Genomic DNA, 19,440 nt, shown 5'->3' on the forward strand with positions numbered 1-19,440 from the left:
TAAGAGTTACATTTTCTTGTAAAAAACTGACACATACTTATGTCAAGATTCGTGCCGAAAATACGTCTTGCCCAAGGATATTTCTAAAAAATTCAGCATATTCCACGTAGCTCCAGAATCGACATTATGCGAAGCATGCGGAGACATGCTTAGCGTGACCATGTTGTGATTTTTTTATAGCGGCACGTTATGAAATTATGCCAAATATACGTCCAAATGTTCCACACACAGACATACATTGAAGAATTCCAAGTGTTTATATAACTAGTTGTTTGCACTTGTGCAATGATGCAAACATGAACTTGAGCATTAGGAACACCAGAATCAATAAGCTGGTATGAAGTGCTGGTGCTAGTGAGGATGGTAGCCCTGGACGCTGCTGCATAAATCAACTTCAGTGCATGGCACCTAGCAACAGTTGACGTCAACCCGATATCACAGCTGCATCATAGGAAATTGGGCGACCCTTAAGGTTCGCTTTCAAGAATTGAACACGATAATGATACCCTGGCCCTAGTGCGTACTTCAAGCACTTGGTGCATGAAATATTTTCGAACTTGGTATGCACTCACTATGTGGTCTGAAGGAAATGTGTGCAGCAAAATGTGTGCGTTTTGTTATGGCTGGCCACCTTTTAACTATGATGTCCTTAAGATAATCACATGTTCTGATGCCTGATTACAATGCACACTTGTATCAAGAAATATTACTGTGATATTACATATTGAATTGTGAAGGCAGTATACAGGACACATGTGTTTGTAAAGCCTAACATTATTTTCACTGCATTTTCAAGCAGATGAAGTTATTTTCCTTAATTTCCAAGCAGATGTGTGGCTGTGCGGTAGAACGCCTGCTTGCCATGCAAACGGCCTGGGCTTGATCCTTCCGCAAACTGGGAAATTTTTTATTACTTATTTTATTTGCATCTTTCTTGATTTTTCTGGTTGCTCACAAGGTTCATCACTCACAATCAACGATGCCCACGAGATGTTTAAAACTATCGCGTTAAAACTGGCATAAAAGGGTAACAATGTATGACTGATTGAATAAGCTTTTGCAGCTTATGCCAAATCACAGTGGTGTGATGTTGAAATCCCTAGGTCCATTGTTAAACTACCAAATGTCATGGTTTTCACTTTTATGTCTGTTTAGGGGTACAGCAATTAACTGGCCAGGAAGTGTAAATAGATCTTTATTTGGAAACATGCAGAAGTATGATAAAGTCAAGCTCCCTTTCCCTTGAGTAATTTGAGTTGTATATGTATTTTGAAATAGTGTTTGAAAATCACAGCAGCTGTGCCATTACACCGCTTTGTGGCAAAAGCTTAGTATCGAGTTCTGGAGAATTTCTGCATGTTACCTGCTGCAGCTCAGACAATCGTTAATCTGGCTTAAAATTATATAGTATATATATTGCATTCTCACTTTCAATTTTGCTTATTATGCAATTTAACTTACCCTTCGTGAATTCATCGATATTTTTCACATATTAACAGAAATTTGCAGAACTTCATGCCTAAAAATAGTGTGACACAATCTTCACTAAAATATGGCCATCAGTTTATGAGAAAAAAGTGGGACGCATATGGCTCATCGACCCATGAAGCATTTTTGAATAAGTGGGGCAACACATGTCACATTGTCTCATAAGGGCACTAAGCTGTAATTCTGCTGCCAAATTTCTTGCCCAAAAAGGCCCAATGGAAGCAGTACAGAGGAACACTTCTAAAACTGTGGGAGAAAAATTGCAGTGAACCTTAATTTCAGATTTTCTACGCAATTCTGCGCCTCTGCCTGTGGCATTGAGTCTAGCGGCTCTGTCCCAAGGTCTTCACATACACGTACCCTTTCAGCTTGTGTCTGTCTTGTCGGTAGGTGGCGATAATATTGAAACTCGTCGAAAACAAGGAGAAAACAGCAGGCATAGATGAGTGCACGCATTCATATGAAAATAAAGAAAAAGGAGAATATTGCTTTTCATTCACATTTAACGAAGCTGTGTCTATGCATGTCTTGTCTTGTATCTGCAATGAATAAGGGCGAACATCTTAGTTAAGCCTGCATTTTTGCAGATAATTAAAATTGTGGTAATGAATCATGGCAAGCCACTTTGACGTGGTGTCAATGCACTGAATGCTGTAAGTGTGTTAACAAATGCTGCATCACATTCGTGAACTCTATACAGGTGTGACATATTTGCTTTTCTCATATATCTTGCATGATTTGATGATCTTGAAAATTCGTGTTCTCTTTGGCTTCCTGGCTGTGTGAAGCAGCAATTTTGCCATATTTTTCCTTTGGCACGAAATTTTAGCAACAGTGTCTTAGCCACAGCTTTTGGTCTCATTGCCTCTCCTCATAATGATAAAAATATCAAAGAATGTGCTGTTTTGTGGCATCCATCAAACATGAAAAAAACAGTTATGCATGTATGCTATGTTGTTAGGCTATGCAAGAAACTGCTTCATCATTTTTCATTCGAGTGCACTTCCACAATGATTTTAGGCAGATATAATTTTTGCAATTTAGAAAGAAAATCTATAGTTGCATGCTAAAATTCTTTAAAAAATCTGAGCAGAAGAATACCATAAATTTGAAACTTTAGCTACCTGGTACGCAATATGACACCGGCTGAATAAAAAATATTAACAGAATAAAAGATTTTAAACTCAACGTACCACTGATACCATGCATTGTAAATGTGCAATATATAGTTTCTCAGTTTCCTTAATGTTTCTGGTACACCACAACTGGAAGGCATTGTGCTGATGGCAACGTAAAGTGGCAGAAAAAGTTTTACTGAGGAAAAAGTGGGATGCATTCATCCTATTAACCATCAAAAGATTAAGAAATTGATGCTCAGCAGTGGAGCTTCCTCCACAGCAACAAAAAACCTGCATTGAAGCACAGTGCATGCACACACCATCTCTCCAGCACTTTGCTCATGCACTCTGTCATGGCAGAATTTGGTACCAATGCAGTGAACAGCTGTAGGCCACTGTTTTCAACATGTGTTGCATATAAGACTCCATCAGCAACAACGGTTGGTGAAAACTGTTTCATTGCCTTTTTTGTGTTGCCAATGCGTGATTAGACATTCTGAATTACGAGCTTTCCAGTGACATAAAAGGAATGTACATTAAAAAAATTGATTGGCCGTAGGAAATAATCAGGCCCTCGAAATCCACAGAACCGTTAAGAAAGGGTAAGTATTCATTGGTACAAGCACATTCCTGGAGCTGCGCTACACAACTTCTCAAGTCTTTTTTTCTTTTAATGTGCCAGGACCGATGCTGTGTATCATACTGTTGCACAAGTTTTCTTTTATTTTGGTGTACTTAACATTTTAAAACATTAGTAAACTTTTAAAACATATACAGTTTTTCAAATCATGACTGTTGAATTGAACACAACAAAATTAAATTTGGAGTGTTAAATCACTTAATATTTCTAGAGATCGAATCACACTTGTCTAAAACACCCAGCTGACCGCTTCAGTTGCTGTTTTCTGCAGAAATATGTTAATGCTGACGCCGTATGAATATCTAACATGGCATACGGCGTGCTAGGCCTTTGTGCGATAATTTAAGCGTGAACAGAAGCATGTAGCTAAGGTGACGTAGAAGCCGTCACTAACAAGAGCCATGCGCTCCGCTGCTCTGGACAAGTGTGATTTCACCTGTACAGCTGCAGTGTTGGCATTTTTTTCGTGCATGAAATTCTCCATGTACACTTTACATCTGGTCTATTATATAAAAACATGGAAATAAAAAGAATAACAAATAAAACCTTCTAGGTCTGAGTGAGAATAGAAGCCAAGCTGCTTGTGTGGCAAGCAGGCATTCTACCACAAAGCCACGTGCCTGCTCAAAAATAATTTTCATGCTTTACAAATACACGCATCTAGTATACACGCTTCACAATACAATATGTAATATCGCAGTATTTCATGGTACAAATGTGAATTGCCACTGGCCATCAGAACGTGTGATTATCATAATGACTTCGTTGTTTAAAGCAGCCACGAAAAACAAAAGGCACAAATGCTACTGGAGTATTCTCTTAGGAGCATGTACTGGGTGCATATCAAGTTTAAAAACATTTCATGCACATAGTTGCTCGTGGTTTAAAGCATACTACACAGTACCTGTATTGCGTGGTCTATCCTGTGTCCCATCTCTGCGCTCTTCGAAGTAACTATGTGTACGTATCAACAAGCTCGCTTAGCCACCATTTAGAAATCCATTACGCAGACTGCAACTATATGCGAAACCCTTACTAGCACAAGCCACTTTAAACATTGATTACGTAGTAATAATCTGCAGTATGAACTTTTCAAGCAATGTTACCCTGCAAAACGTATGCACTAGGTGGTTGGAGTATGCACTAGGATTAGGTTTCACTGTTGTGTTCTACTCAAACCTTGAGGGTCCCCTAATTTTTTTCACCAAACAATTGTAAGATTCATAGATAGTAATGTTCCACAAGCATGGTATTGTAAATAATCACCCTTTTGGCCTATACTGGAAGAGTGGAGGGGGTATTATTAGGAGTGAATTTACAGGCTGTTAAGAGTGTATGGAAAATTTGACAGATTGTTGTGTAAGTATGCAAGCATTAGGGCATGTGAGTTCATATTAAATACCTGAAAAAGATCACAGGCAGGGGTCCTGATAGGACTCTTGAAAGCATTTCATCCTAGGAAAGAAGTGATTTGTCATTGACACATCTGTTGAAACTAGGAAGGTCAGAAAAGTATTTCAAGCGTAGGTATGTGACGTTTCTTGACAATACATGACTGTGACATTGCACACTTCCATACTGCACATGTGTCTGTTTCCTAACATACTTGCTAGCAAAGCCACAACAGGGTGTTTATCAATATAAATTTTTTCAAATGTAGTGATTTTTCCAGGTTTTTCACATAGAATAAAAGCAAACTCCATGACCATAATGTCTTCTTGGAAAATGTGCGGTGGAGAGAACACTTTAGCAGTAAAAAAATAAAATAAGAGGCACTCATATAAAACAAATGAACACATTTTTACACACACACTCATAACGTTGTGAGTGTATGTGGTAAATATGAAAAAATGTGTGTATCTGGTCAAAACAAAACTTGCGACCCAGGCACTGAGGAAGTTGGCTGTTTGGTTTTTGGAACAACCAGAACACAACCACACAAATAAAATCAACTGTAGCTGCAAGTTTGAAGGAGCCTGCGATAGTCCAACAGTGCAGCCAATGCTGCTATGAAACGTAAAGGTGGCGCTATCTCGTGGCATTCGTATAAAACAAGGATGCAAGAGCCCGGCCAGTTGGCTTACTGGAGCACATTCTAGTTCATTATAATGGCTATAGCCTGCAGGGCATTTAGGATTGGATTAGATTACCTTGATCTAGACTGCTGTATTTACTAATGATTTGCATCCCCGTCTCATTTGTACATGTCTAAAATATACTTTTCAGCAAAAAGGAGTACTTACGTATTTTATGCGACTTTGTCTTGACAAAAACTAACAACAATGTCGGGACAACGAAACTGTACAGCAAAATTTACTTTATCCTTTCTTTCACTCTCTTTTTTTTACACAATGCACACATGCTTGTTGGTGTTTTATTTCTCTGGGTTCTGACACATGGAGCACAATCAAAGTACTCAGACACCTGCAATAAAAGCTACGGTAGCGTTTGAAGCGCTGATGTTTGAATATGGGGTGGAAAAAAGGAACCTGTCAGACCGCAACTGCTTCCCCGACTCCATAGGTAAATAAAAGATGCAGAATCGTGAGTTAGGCAAATTGGTGAGTGTTCACTGTAGAATATTTTACGAAGGAACGGGTTAGAAGCAGTCAGAGAGGGTCACAGCGCTGATTTCACAACTGAAATTTATTTGGAAAAGGAAAGAACATATATAGAAAATATTGACTCATCAAAACTATGCACATGTACACATTTGTTACAACACAGAATGATTCATGTCTTCTCTAAGACCTTATGTTCTTCATCTAGACGAGTGTTACATGAAATACTTATGCACTGGTTGTTAGATCTAATGAAATTGCTTTGGCTACTTCACACATGCGCTAATCAACATGTCAATATTTGATATTTGTTTTCTACAAGTGGGGCACACACAGGGCTGGGTAGTATCGCAATAGTATTTAAGAAATACTTTTGAGTGTCTGTATTGCTGTATCGAGGCACTTTTAAAAATGTATTTGTATCTCAGTAGTGAAATACTTTCACGGTGTATCGCATGTATCGCGATACTATCCAGGACACGGGTATCTTGTTACTTTTTTTTTTTGTAAATGAGCTGAGACGTGTTGACAATGGGGAAAAAAATTTCTGCTGTGACCTTGGCAGTCCACGGCAAGATATGCACCCACCATTTCTACATTTCTGCTGAGGGCGAAACTGACTCCTACCTTCTTGAAAGCGAGCTAGTTGCTTTGCTACTCGCATCCCATGATGTGTTTGAATGATGGCCTGCTTCAGCGTGACAACAATGTTATACTGCTATATTGAATTCTAGCACAGATATTTTCATTGTGAGGAGTATTGTATACTGAACAATGGGCGCCATTTTTTAAATGTATTTCCTCATGCCAATCGAATGAGTAGTGTTTGTTTTTCTCGTTTTTTTTTCCACTTTTCTTTTGCGGCACCCATTTGAAAAACTGAAAAACTGGAGCTTATTGCGGAAGCCACAAACTACCCAAAGAGAATTTGGTGCCATGTGCCATCTACGATACTTCTTTCTGCAGAGCATTTCTGAAAAACGCCAGCATGGCCAAACAGCGATTCGAAAAAGGTCTTTTTGAGTTTACTTTCGCATTCCTTGTTTTGTCCGTTCCTAATTCTTTCTGCCTTTTCTAAGATGTTTCTAGAAAACACTACACCTTCAACTGGAAGTTCGTTTGTTTATAGTTCCAGCACTTCGCTTGAACTATGCTCCTTCTAGCATAACTAATAGTGTTGCTGTTGAGTTCCGGATTTCAGTGTACAATGCGTGTGACTGATGCTCTCATATGGCATAGTTTTTTATTGCGATTGATATCTGTTTATATGTGGTTATTAACAATTATGTGCAGTGTAAGCATCCTTTGTAATGCCTTAATGACGCTCGGAAAATGCCGAAAATATAATAAATCAATTTCATTTGCAAGTTTCAATGTGCTGCACATAACAAATGTTTGTATGGAGTATAACTATCCCCGACATAGACAAAAGTATTTTAGTATATGTATTCTGGAATACTTTTTTGTCTTTTTCCAAATGTATCTCTGAAATATCCTGTCACATGAATTACAAATTTATCTCAGTATCTGTATTTTATGCTTCCAAACTACACATTTCGATATCTGTATTCCAGAATACTTTTTCGGGCATCTCTGCCCAGCTCTGAGCACAAATCCACATGTCCTACAATGAGCTGCCAAATTAGACGTGATTTTAGCATCTGATAGCATTAACCCATGCTCTCTTAAGCACACGCTTATGTAATGCCCCATTTCACCTAAATATTCGCAGCTGCAAGACAGTGGAATCCCATAAACTACGCCAGTAGTGCAAGGAGCATATCTGTGGACATGACTGGAGACACATTTGTTCCCTTTCCCTGGCTGCTGACACAATGCTCTATCCACCAAAGTACACACATTATGCACTTTATTACGTGCTGAGAATGACATGTTTATGCAAAAACGAGCACCAACATTTTTCAAACCATGTGCTATCCTGTGTATGTATAGGATAACTGCCTGCCTCTTTTTCTTGCTAATTTCTAGTGCACTTGAATCACAATGATAAGACTTCTCGATCTTTAAAATAAGTTTTTCCGACAAGGAGCAAATCACGTCACCCAGAAAGCCAGAATTTGCAAGGCGAGCAACTTGTGCATCAAATGCATGCGCCATAAGGTGCTCGCGTAACTTCTGAAGAGCGGCACCCAGCACAGTTGATGCAATGGCTCCCTGTATGGTTTTGAGTGGCCAGAATTAAAATTTAGAATTGGCTTTATGAATCTAGGTTGGTATTGCTATATATGTGATCTTTGATGAAAGCCTGTCTTAAATCAAGAAACTGTAGCTCATCAATTTTTTGAAACTCCAAAGTGAAACGCTGACATTTCGTTTTCCTTAACATCTTTCTTTATATTAGCAATCAGTAAAGAGCAATTGTTAATGTCCAGTAGAACGAAGAAGTCATGGACATATCAAACAGCGTGTGATGATAACCAATTCAAATGCTTTTGCAGCTGCCCGTCTACATACCCAAGAAAAATATAACTAATTACAGGTATATTCATGATTCAATGCAGATACCAGATTTTTGGACAAAATTGTTTCCCTTCCAAGACACAACGGTAGAATTTAGGTGGCCTGCATGAGCTCTAAAAACGACGCAACAGCGATGCCACACTGGCACTGAAACAACAACTCATCATTATCTTCTCTCATGCACTGCTTTATACAATTCAAATCTTCACATTGGGGCAAACAATAATATAAATCTTTTACGTCTATACCGAATGCATTACGGCACAAAGAAGGTTGTTCACTTAGTGATAAGATGATAGATTCTGAGTTAGAAATTCTTAGCGGATCACAAGTCTTCAAACGCTCCGAATTTCTTTGAATAAACTCTGAAACATTTATTTACCAAGTGTCTTTTTCTGAAACAACAGCTATTAGTGGCAACATGAATCTTCACTGAAATAAAAACTGATAGTTTTTACCTTTTTGCTTTTTTCACACTTGCCGCTACATGTTCCTGATTAAGCGTTAGTAACAGGGCATAAACTTATTCGTTCAGTCACCCGCTTTGTGCATCAACACTTTTTTTTATTAATATATACCCTAAAGGCCCATTCAGGCATTACGCAAGGGGTTTTAGTTATATAATAAATTTGCAAATAAGAACATTGCCATTATAAAATTAAAGTGGTAAACAATGTAAAATACAGTTCCATAGACAAAGATGCAAAAGGAAAAAAAAAATTGTGGCAGGAATGAAAACTCAATAAGAGAGACACAGCTATAGTGCAAAAAATATATATATACAGAAAATTGCCATGAAAAAAATTGCCCCCTATCTGCATATTTGACCAAAAATGTCGTCGAAAGACTATTGTATTTCGCCTGAAAAGAGTGAATAGACAGAAATATTCATTTGATGTTTTGCACGAGAAAACTGGTGAACGGGATCCTGGAGGTGTTGCATGAGACATGAGTACCATCTGGCGGTAATTTAAGAAAACGAAAGGATGGCCTTTGTTATAGCGAGCACGCAGCATGCAGCATGCGTGCAATCTTGGAGGCCATATTTTGTAGATTTCAAGACAGGTAGCAGCACAGTATCGTCTTAGCAAAGCGTAGGAGACTCGCCTTTTTATGCGAAGCGTCGCATTGTCAGCTGCAGCGCTTAGAATTACTTATTTATACCTTTTCTAGTATAAATAAACACAGCGCACAGTATCGAAGTGTTGATATTGTGCCTCAAATATGCTCAATATTTGCTTTTTATTGACAATCGTACAAGTATGAACGCAGAAACTTGAGCAATACTGGTGGATGCTGTGGATGTGGTCGTACTTGAGCCTTTTTGCTGACAGACCAAAATTTTTGCATTGGAGTATCCCAAGCAAGACTATAATCTTTAAGGAGGAAATATATTTACAATGAAAGAAGAGTAAAAATAAGCACATACATGCACTTACAAACTCACACAGATAGGTAAGTCATATGTCCAAGAAAATATTGAATTGGTTTACAATGGTGGCACGATCAATGAATCAAGCGATGTCGCTTGGCAGTGTGTTCCAGTGATGTGTGCTTCGAAGTAATGGTGAGTGTTGATACATAATTGTGCGTGCCAAAAAAGGGTGTATTTTGAATTGGTGATCAATATGTTTCAAAATATTATGAGGTGTGTTTGTACAAGCTTCATGAAGGCACATTTACTATGATGAAATGTACGAAAATGCAACAACAGTGACGACAGTCTGCGTTTTTCAAGAAGGGGTAATGAAAGTAAGTGCGTAATATCTGTAGTGCTGCAGTTGCGAGAATACCACTTGGTGATAAATCCTGCTGCTTCATTTTATTTTAATTCTAGTTAATCGATGAGACATGATTGATGTGGTTTCTAGATGATGGATGCATATTCTATCTTTGAACGGACAAGTGTAGTGTATGCTAGCATTTTAGAGGTATAGTTCACCAAGTAAAGGTTTCTTTGAATAAATCCAAGTGCTTTTGACCCCTCACTAGTTATGATATTGATGCGCTTATTCTAAGGCAGGTCAGAGGATAAATGAATTCCAAGATACTTAAATAGGGATACTTTTTTAATGGGGAGAGCTTGAATTTCATATTGACTCATTTCTGTTTTATGTGCTCTTGTAAACGTCATGGCCTTCGTTTTGGAAGTGTTAATTTGCCATGGTGACACCAAAATGCGAGTTTATTAGGGTCCAACTATAATGACTCGTTAGCTTGGGTACTGTCAATTTTTCTAGAAATTATGTAGTTGTATGTAAATAATTTGATAGTAGATGACAAACCATGTCCAATGTCGTTGATGTAAATGAGAAACAAAACTGGTCCCATGATTGATCCCTGGGGAACACCATACTTTGCATGTGAAAGTGAAGATGCATGTCCATCCACATAAATTGATTGGCTGCAGTTGCTCAGAAAATGATTTATTCAGCCTTTTTCCAAACCAGTGGCTACCTTATCACTATACATAGAGCCATCTAGAGTTTAAAAGAAGCCTTCTTTGTCAGCAACCAAAACATGCAACATGCAAACATGCAAGTGCATAGCAGAGGACGTTTGCAGCTGCATCGCCAATAATAATAATAATAGCAATAATATTATACAAGGCAAGACATAGCCCACCAAACCTCTTGTGATGGCAGTTCTAACATAAGCACCAAACTAAAAGGCCTTCAAGCCAAGCCAAATTTGTGGCCACGAAAAATATGCACCAATTTACCGATGTGAGAAATGCTGTGCTTGGAAAGTCAGATATGATATGTGATATGTAGAAGGAACATACATCAAAATAGTGCATGTACCAAAGTGGAAGCTAAGGAATGCTTTAGTCAATGGGAAGAATAAGCTGCCGAGCGAACTTTCTGTAGTCTTCTTTACACTGTAATCTGCCACGAGTGTGACAACATGTCAGTCTATGAGACCTGTGATTTCAATGAAAGAGTTAAACAACACAACAGTTCAAAATATACGTACGGCATACATCCACGAATAGCATAACACACGGTGTTCATGATCGGGCAAGTCGTTACCACATTGCTTATAGACAGTATTACAGAACGAGACCACGTATCCATGCGCAGAGGCTGTTCTCGCGAATGCATAAGGCTCCCGGCCAAGCTAAGACCACGGATAAATAACTACCGCACGGTAAAGATCCTCACAAGTTAGCGAGGAACCTTAGACCTTTCGTTCCCACCACCTAAACGTCCCCAAAAAAATGTCCAACACGGCGATTCTATCGCCGTCTATTTATACGTTTTAAGCCAAGTCAAGCCGGTTTTAAGCGGCTATTGGGTGAACCGAACACTTTTGCCTCGAAAGGGTTCGTGCCACCCGGTGGCAGCAGACGCGGCCTAAATAACCACCGCACGGTAAAGATCCTCACAAGTTGCCTGTATAGTCTGGGACCCCTACACTAATCACAACATCCGTAAAATAGAAAGAATTCAGAGAAAAGCTGTAAGATTTATTTACTCTAAATACTCACGTACTGATTCTCCCTCACAAATAATGCTTGCTAACAAAATCCCCAGCCTTGAATCCAGGAGAAAGTGCTTCCGTCTTGATTTCCTTTCTTCACTAAGTAAAGGTGCACTGTCCATTGACTCATCTCCATTCTTGTCACCGTTACAAACAAGACCTACTAGGCACCACAACCCGAATGCTTTCGCCCCATATTTTGCTGCTACTGACACCTTCAAGTACTCTTTTTTTCCGCGTACGATACAAGAATGGAATGAATTACCCCATGTATAAGTGCCTTGTTTGCTTGTATTGTTTGTATTTTTGCATTTTATCTTCTTGTGCCCCCTTGCTTGGACCTAACCATGGTCTGCAGTATGTATTATTAAATAATAAATAATAGTTAGTGAGGAAACTTAGACCTTTCGTTCCCACCACCTAAACGTCCCCCAAAAAATGTCCAACACGGCGATTCTGTCGCCGTCTAGTCATACACTTTCAGCCAAGTCAAGCCGGTTTAAGACGGCTTTCGGGTGAACCGAACGCTTTTGCCTCGAAAAGGTTCGTGCCACCCGGTGGCAGCAGACGCAGCCAAAAACATATGCCAGCCCCCTATGGATGGATGGATGGATGGATGCTATGAGCGTCCCCTTTATAACGGGGTGGTGACAAGTATGCCACCAGGCTCGACAAAAAAAAAAAAAAAAAAACCTTTTTTCTTTTTTTTTATGTTGGCCTAATGCCTCTACTTCGATAAATTCTATCTTAATGGAAAAAAGGTAAATTTTCAGCTTAAGTTCTCTGCCATTTACGGCACACTGTCCATATTTTATTTTTCCAATATTTATTTTTGTCCTTTCTCTCTAATTTTCTGCCACCAATACTCTAACCGTCTCTTACTTATTTCAATCGCGGGTGTGTTCAGCTTTCCATTGTTGTCCCTAAAACCCAAGGCTTCCTGTAGGCTCGTGCCCAAACGTACACCTGGGAGGATATCTCCACATTCAATCAGAACATGCTCCGCCGTTTCCTTATCTTTCCCGCAGCATGTGCATTGTTCTTCTTCTTTACTGAATCTTGCTTTATAACTACGCGTTCTAAGGCAACCCGATCTCGCTTCAGACAGTAAAGCGCTTCCCCTTGAATTATCGTAAAATGCCTCCCTCCTTATTTCATTTTTGCCCTTTCGGTAGTTACTCAGAGCCGGTTTTTTCTCCATAGCTGCCATCCAGTAAATCCTCTCCGCCTCCCTGACTTTTCCCTTAACGCTCTTTGTTGACATATGGCTCACAATACCAGCCGTATATTTACTAGTGAGTCTTCTAGTTCTTTTTCTCCACTGTGTGTCCACGCTCTTCCTATACAAATAACGGAACACCTTCTCTGCCCATCTACTCTCCTTCATATTTCTTAGCCTTTCCTCGAACCTTATTTTGCTCTGCGCTTCCCTCGCCTCAAAACCTGCCCACCCCATATCGCCCTTTACAGCCTCGTTTGTCGTCTTCCCGTGAGCACCCAACGCGAGGCGTCCCACAGTCCTTTGATTTACATCCATTCCCGATTGCACCTCTGCCCTCATGCACACCACTGAGTTCCCAAAAGTAAGCCCTGGAACCATTACACCCTTCCACAGACCTCGAAGCACCTCATACCTATTGTATCCCCACAACGCTCTGTGCTTCATTATTGCCGCATTCCTCTTTCCTTTTGCTGCCGAGGCTTTTTCCTGTACCTCCATGTATCTATCACTCTCATTTACCCATACTCCAAGGTACTTGTATTCACTTACCCTCGGTATTTCTTGGCCTTGTATGAACACCGTCTGATCACAGGGATCATTGAATACCATCAAACCACACTTCGTTACACTGAATCCTAGTCCAAGAGCTTCACCTTCCCTTCCGCATATATTCGCCAGCTACTGTATATCATCTCGACTGTCCGCAAATAAGACGATATCGTCCGCATAAAATAAACCTGGAAGCTTCTGCTCAATCATCATGCCGCCCTGTTTGTGTGACAGATTAAAACCAATGTTGCTACCTTCTAGCGCTTTTTCCATACTCACCATGTACAGCATGAATAACAGTGGGGACAAAGGACATCCCTGTCTCAGACCCCTGCTAACCTCAACGTTCTCTTTGCTACGCATTCCTTCCCACTCTATGCAAACTGTATTTTCTTGGTATATCTCCCTCAAAAGCTGTATACAGTCGTCGCCCATGCCCATTCCTTTCAATATATCCCACAAAATTTCCTGATTAACGTTGTCGTATGCCCCAGTGATGTCTAGAAAAGCCACGTACAAGGGCCTATTCTCTATTTTAGATATTTCTATACACTGAGTGAGAACAAACAGGTTATCGTCTAACCGCCTGTCGACTCGAAATCCGTTCTGAAGTTCTCCCAAAATATCGTTATGTTCGGCCCATGTTTCTATTTTCATTTTTACTGCTTGCATCGCCAACCTGTATAGTACCGATGTAATGGTTAGTGGTCTATACGAGCGAATCTTGTCCTTTTCTCCCTTGCCTTTATAGATTAAGTTCATTCTACTTTGTCGCCAACTGTCCGGTATTTGTCCGTCCTTTAAGCTTTTTTCTACTGCTTTTAACAATGCTTCTTTAGTGTTATGTCCTAGTTCGTTAATGAGGCTAACGGGAATCCCATCTAAACCCGCGGCAGTGCGCTTTGGAATTTTTCCTTCGGCCTTTTTCCAGTTGAAATTATCTAGTACTAGCTCTTCCTCTGTTGCTTTCTCCGCCACACTTTTACTCACCGGGGAGATCCCCTGGACGCTCTTTTGAAACGAATCGGCTGTTACCTTTTGGATGTAACCTAGCGCTTCGTACCCTTCCAATTGATTTCCTCCTTCATCTAGAATATGTTGTTGCGTTGTCACAGACTTCCTACCTATCAACTGAATAGGTGGCGCCATCTGGCGCGGCCATAGTGAAACAGAGAACTACAACTTTGTTATTGCAGAAACATTGTTTATTGTACATCTGGTGCAAAAACTGCACAGCGATAATACTACAAATGAGTAACCTTTTTATTCATTTTCAAAACATTACGCGTGGGCTAACTTCTTCTTGACTGCGGTTGCACGAAGTGTCACAAGATGTCAACACTGTCGTTACAATAACCTTGTATTTTTCATTTTTCTGCGTATACCAGATGGCCGCGTCTGCTGCCACCGGGTGGCACGAACCCTTTCGAGGCAAAAGTGTTCGATTCACCCAATAGCCGCTTAAAACCGGCTTGACTTGGCTTAAAACGTATAAATAGACGGCGATAGAATCGCCGTGTTGGACATTTTTTTGGGGACGTTTAGGTGGTGGGAACGAAAGGTCTAAGGTTCCTCGCTAACTTGTGAGGATCTTTACCGTGCGGTAGTTATTTATCCGTGGTCTTAGCTTGGCCGGGAGCCTTATGCATTCGCGAGAACAGCCTCTGCGCATGGATACGTGGTCTCGTTCTGTAATACTGTCTATAAGCAATGTGGTAACGACTTGCCCGATCATGAACACCGTGTGTTATGCTATTCGTGGATGTATGCCGTACGTATATTTTGAACTGTTGTGTTGTTTAACTCTTTCATTGAAATCACAGGTCTCATAGACTGACATGTTGTCACACTCGTGGCAGATTACAGTGTAAAGAAGACTACAGAAAGTTCGCTCGGCAGCTTATTCTTCCCATTGACTAAAGCATTCCTTAGCTTCCACTTTGGTACATGCACTATTTTGATGTATGTTCCTTCTACATATCACATATCATATCTGACTTTCCAAGCACAGCATTTCTCACATCGGTAAATTGGTGCATATTTTTCGTGGCCACAAATTTGGCTTGGCTTGAAGGCCTTTTAGTTTGGTGCTTATGTTAGAACTGCCATCACAAGAGGTTTGGTGGGCTATGTCTTGCCTTGTATAATATTATTGCTATTATTATTATTATTATTGGCGATGCAGCTGCAAACGTCCTCTGCTATGCACTTGCATGTTTGCATGTTGCATGTTTTGGTTGCTGACAAAGAAGGCTTCTTTTAAACTCTAGATGGCTCTATGTATAATGATAAGGTAGCCACTGGTTTGGAAAAAGGCTGAATAAATCATTTTCTGAGCAACTGCAGCCAATCAATTTATGTGGATGGACATGCATCTTCACTTTCACATGCAAAGTATGGTGTTCCCCAGGGATCAATCATGGGACCAGTTTTGTTTCTCATTTACATCAACGACATTGGACATGGTTTGTCATCTACTATCAAATTATTTACATACAACTACATAATTTCTAGAAAAATTGACAGTACCCAAGCTAACGAGTCATTATAGTTGGACCCTAATAAACTCGCATTTTGGTGTCACCATGGCAAATTAACACTTCCAAAACGAAGGCCATGACGTTTACAAGAGCACATAAAACAGAAATGAGTCAATATGAAATTCAAGCTCTCCCCATTAAAAAAGTATCCCTATTTAAGTATCTTGGAATTCATTTATCCTCTGACCTGCCTTAGAATAAGCGCATCAATATCATAACTAGTGAGGGGTCAAAAGCACTTGGATTTATTCAAAGAAACCTTTACTTGGTGAACTATACCTCTAAAATGCTAGCATACACTACACTTGTCCGTTCAAAGATAGAATATGCATCCATCATCTAGAAACCACATCAATCATGTCTCATCGATTAACTAGAATTAAAATAAAATGAAGCAGCAGGATTTATCACCAAGTGGTATTCTCGCAACTGCAGCACTACAGATATTACGCACTTACTTTCATTACCCCTTCTTGAAAAACGCAGACTGTCGTCACTGTTGTTGCATTTTCGTACATTTCATCATAGTAAATGTGCCTTCATGAAGCTTGTACAAACACACCTCATAATATTTTGAAACATATTGATCACCAATTCAAAATACACCCTTTTTTGGCACGCACAATTATGTATCAACACTCACCATTACTTCGAAGCACACATCACTGGAACACACTGCCAAGCGACATCGCTTGATTCATTGATCGTGCCACCATTGTAAACCAATTCAATATTTTCTTGGACATATGACTTACCTATCTGTGTGAGTTTGTAAGTGCATGTATGTGCTTATTTTTACTCTTCTTTCATTGTAAATATATTTCCTGCTTAAAGATTATAGTCTTGCTTGGGATACTCCAATGCAAAAATTTTGGTCTGTCAGCAAAAAGGCTCAAGTACGACCACATCCACAGCATCCACCAGTATTGCTCAAGTTTCTGCGTTCATACTTGTACGATTGTCAATAAAAAGCAAATATTGAGCATATTTGAGGCACAATATCAACACGTCGATACTGTGCGCTGTGTTTATTTATACTAGAAAAGGTATAAATAAGTAATTCTAAGCGCTGCAGCTGACAATGCGACGCTTCGCATAAAAAGGCGAGTCTCCTACGCTTTGCTAAGACGATACTGTGCTGCTACCTGTCTCGAAATCTACAAAATATGGCCTCCAAGATTGCACGCATGCTGCATGCTGCGTGCTCGCTATAACAAAGGCCATCCTTTCGTTTTCTTAAATTACCGCCAGATGGTACTCATGTCTCATGCAACACCTCCAGGATCCCGTTCACCAGTTTTCTCGTGCAAAACATCAAATGAATATTTCTGTCTATTCACTCTTTTCAGGCGAAATACAATAGTCTTTCGACGACATTTTTGGTCAAATATGCAGATAGGGGGCAATTTTTTTCATGGCAATTTTCTGTATATATATATTTTTTGCACTATAGCTGTGTCTCTCTTATTGAGTTTTCATTCCTGCCACAATTTTTTTTTTCCTTTTGCATCTTTGTCTATGGAACTGTATTTTACATTGTTTACCACTTTAATTTTATAATGGCAATGTTCTTATTTGCAAATTTATTATATAACTAAAACCCCTTGCGTAATGCCTGAATGGGCCTTTAGGGTATATATTAATAAAAAAAAGTGTTGATGCACAAAGCGGGTGACTGAACGAATAAGTTTATGCCCTGTTACTAACGCTTAATCAGGAACATGTAGCGGCAAGTGTGAAAAAAGCAAAAAGGTAAAAACTATCAGTTTTTATTTCAGTGAAGATTCATGTTGCCACTAATAGCTGTTGTTTCAGAAAAAGACACTTGGTAAATAAATGTTTCAGAGTTTATTCAAAGAAATTCGGAGCGTTTGAAGACTTGTGATCCGCTAAGAATTTCTAACTCAGAATCTATCATCTTATCACTAAGTGAACAACCTTCTTTGTGCCGTAATGCATTCGGTATAGACGTAAAAGATTTATATTATTGTTTGCCCCAATGTGAAGATTTGAATTGTATAAAGCAGTGCATGAGAGAAGATAATGATGAGTTGTTGTTTCAGTGCCAGTGTGGCATCGCTGTTGCGTCGTTTTTAGAGCTCATGCAGGCCACCTAAATTCTACCGTTGTGTCTTGGAAGGGAAACAATTTTGTCCAAAAATCTGGTATCTGCATTGAATCATGAATATACCTGTAATTAGTTATATTTTTCTTGGGTATGTAGACGGGCAGCTGCAAAAGCATTTGAATTGGTTATCATCACACGCTGTTTGATATGTCCATGACTTCTTCGTTCTACTGGACATTAACAATTGCTCTTTACTGATTGCTAATATAAAGAAAGATGTTAAGGAAAACGAAATGTCAGCGTTTCACTTTGGAGTTTCAAAAAATTGATGAGCTACAGTTTCTTGATTTAAGACAGGCTTTCATCAAAGATCACATATATAGCAATACCAACCTAGATTCATAAAGCCAATTCTAAATTTTAATTCTGGCCACTCAAAACCATACAGGGAGCCATTGCATCAACTGTGCTGGGTGCCGCTCTTCAGAAGTTACGCGAGCACCTTATGGCGCATGCATTTGATGCACAAGTTGCTCGCCTTGCAAATTCTGGCTTTCTGGGTGACGTGATTTGCTCCTTGTCGGAAAAACTTATTTTAAAGATCGAGAAGTCTTATCATTGTGATTCAAGTGCACTAGAAATTAGCAAGAAAAAGAGGCAGGCAGTTATCCTATACATACACAGGATAGCACATGGTTTGAAAAATGTTGGTGCTCGTTTTTGCATAAACATGTCATTCTCAGCACGTAATAAAGTGCATAATGTGTGTACTTTGGTGGATAGAGCATTGTGTCAGCAGCCAGGGAAAGGGAACAAATGTGTCTCCAGTCATGTCCACAGATATGCTCCTTGCACTACTGGCGTAGTTTATGGGTTTCCACTGTCTTGCAGCTGCGAATATTTAGGTGAAATGGGGCATTACATAAGCGTGTGCTTAAGAGAGCATGGGTTAATGCTATCAGATGCTAAAATCACGTCTAATTTGGCAGCTCATTGTAGGACATGTGGATTTGTGCTCAGAGCTGGGCAGAGATGCCCGAAAAAGTATTCTGGAATACAGATATCGAAATGTGTAGTTTGGAAGCATAAAATACAGATACTGAGATAAATTTGTAATTCATGTGACAGGATATTTCAGAGATACATTTGGAAAAAGACAAAAAAGTATTCCAGAATACATATACTAAAATACTTTTGTCTATGTCGGGGATAGTTATACTCCATACAAACATTTGTTATGTGCAGCACATTGAAACTTGCAAATGAAATTGATTTATTATATTTTCGGCA

At 39.4% G+C, this 19,440-nt stretch overlaps 3 long non-coding RNA genes across 3 annotated transcripts in view; 1 reads left to right on the forward strand and 2 right to left on the reverse strand.

Moving 5' to 3' along the window:
* Positions 1-1,368: 1,368 nt before the first annotated feature.
* LOC142765179 (uncharacterized) lies at positions 1,369-14,309 on the reverse strand. Its single transcript, XR_012884073.1, has 3 exons — positions 11,265-14,309; positions 4,649-4,701; positions 1,369-2,027 (listed from the first exon to the last, which is right to left on the reverse strand). It is a non-coding gene; the product is annotated as an uncharacterized LOC142765179 (long non-coding RNA).
* Positions 14,310-15,088: 779 nt separating this feature from the next.
* On the forward strand, positions 15,089-17,093 carry LOC142765181 (uncharacterized). Its single transcript, XR_012884075.1, has 2 exons — positions 15,089-15,313; positions 16,917-17,093. It is a non-coding gene; the product is annotated as an uncharacterized LOC142765181 (long non-coding RNA).
* An 822-nt stretch (positions 17,094-17,915) lies between these two features.
* LOC119167756 (uncharacterized) overlaps positions 17,916-19,440 on the reverse strand; it is a 32,248-nt gene continuing 30,723 nt past the window's right edge. The window contains exon 2 of the long non-coding RNA XR_012884074.1: positions 17,916-19,041. This is a non-coding gene — a long non-coding RNA (uncharacterized LOC119167756). The remainder of the gene's footprint in view (positions 19,042-19,440) is intronic.

The sequence above is a fragment of the Rhipicephalus microplus genome, chromosome 6, assembly GCF_043290135.1.
Source record: "Rhipicephalus microplus isolate Deutch F79 chromosome 6, USDA_Rmic, whole genome shotgun sequence".
Classification (NCBI taxonomy): Eukaryota; Metazoa; Arthropoda; class Arachnida; order Ixodida; family Ixodidae; genus Rhipicephalus; species Rhipicephalus microplus.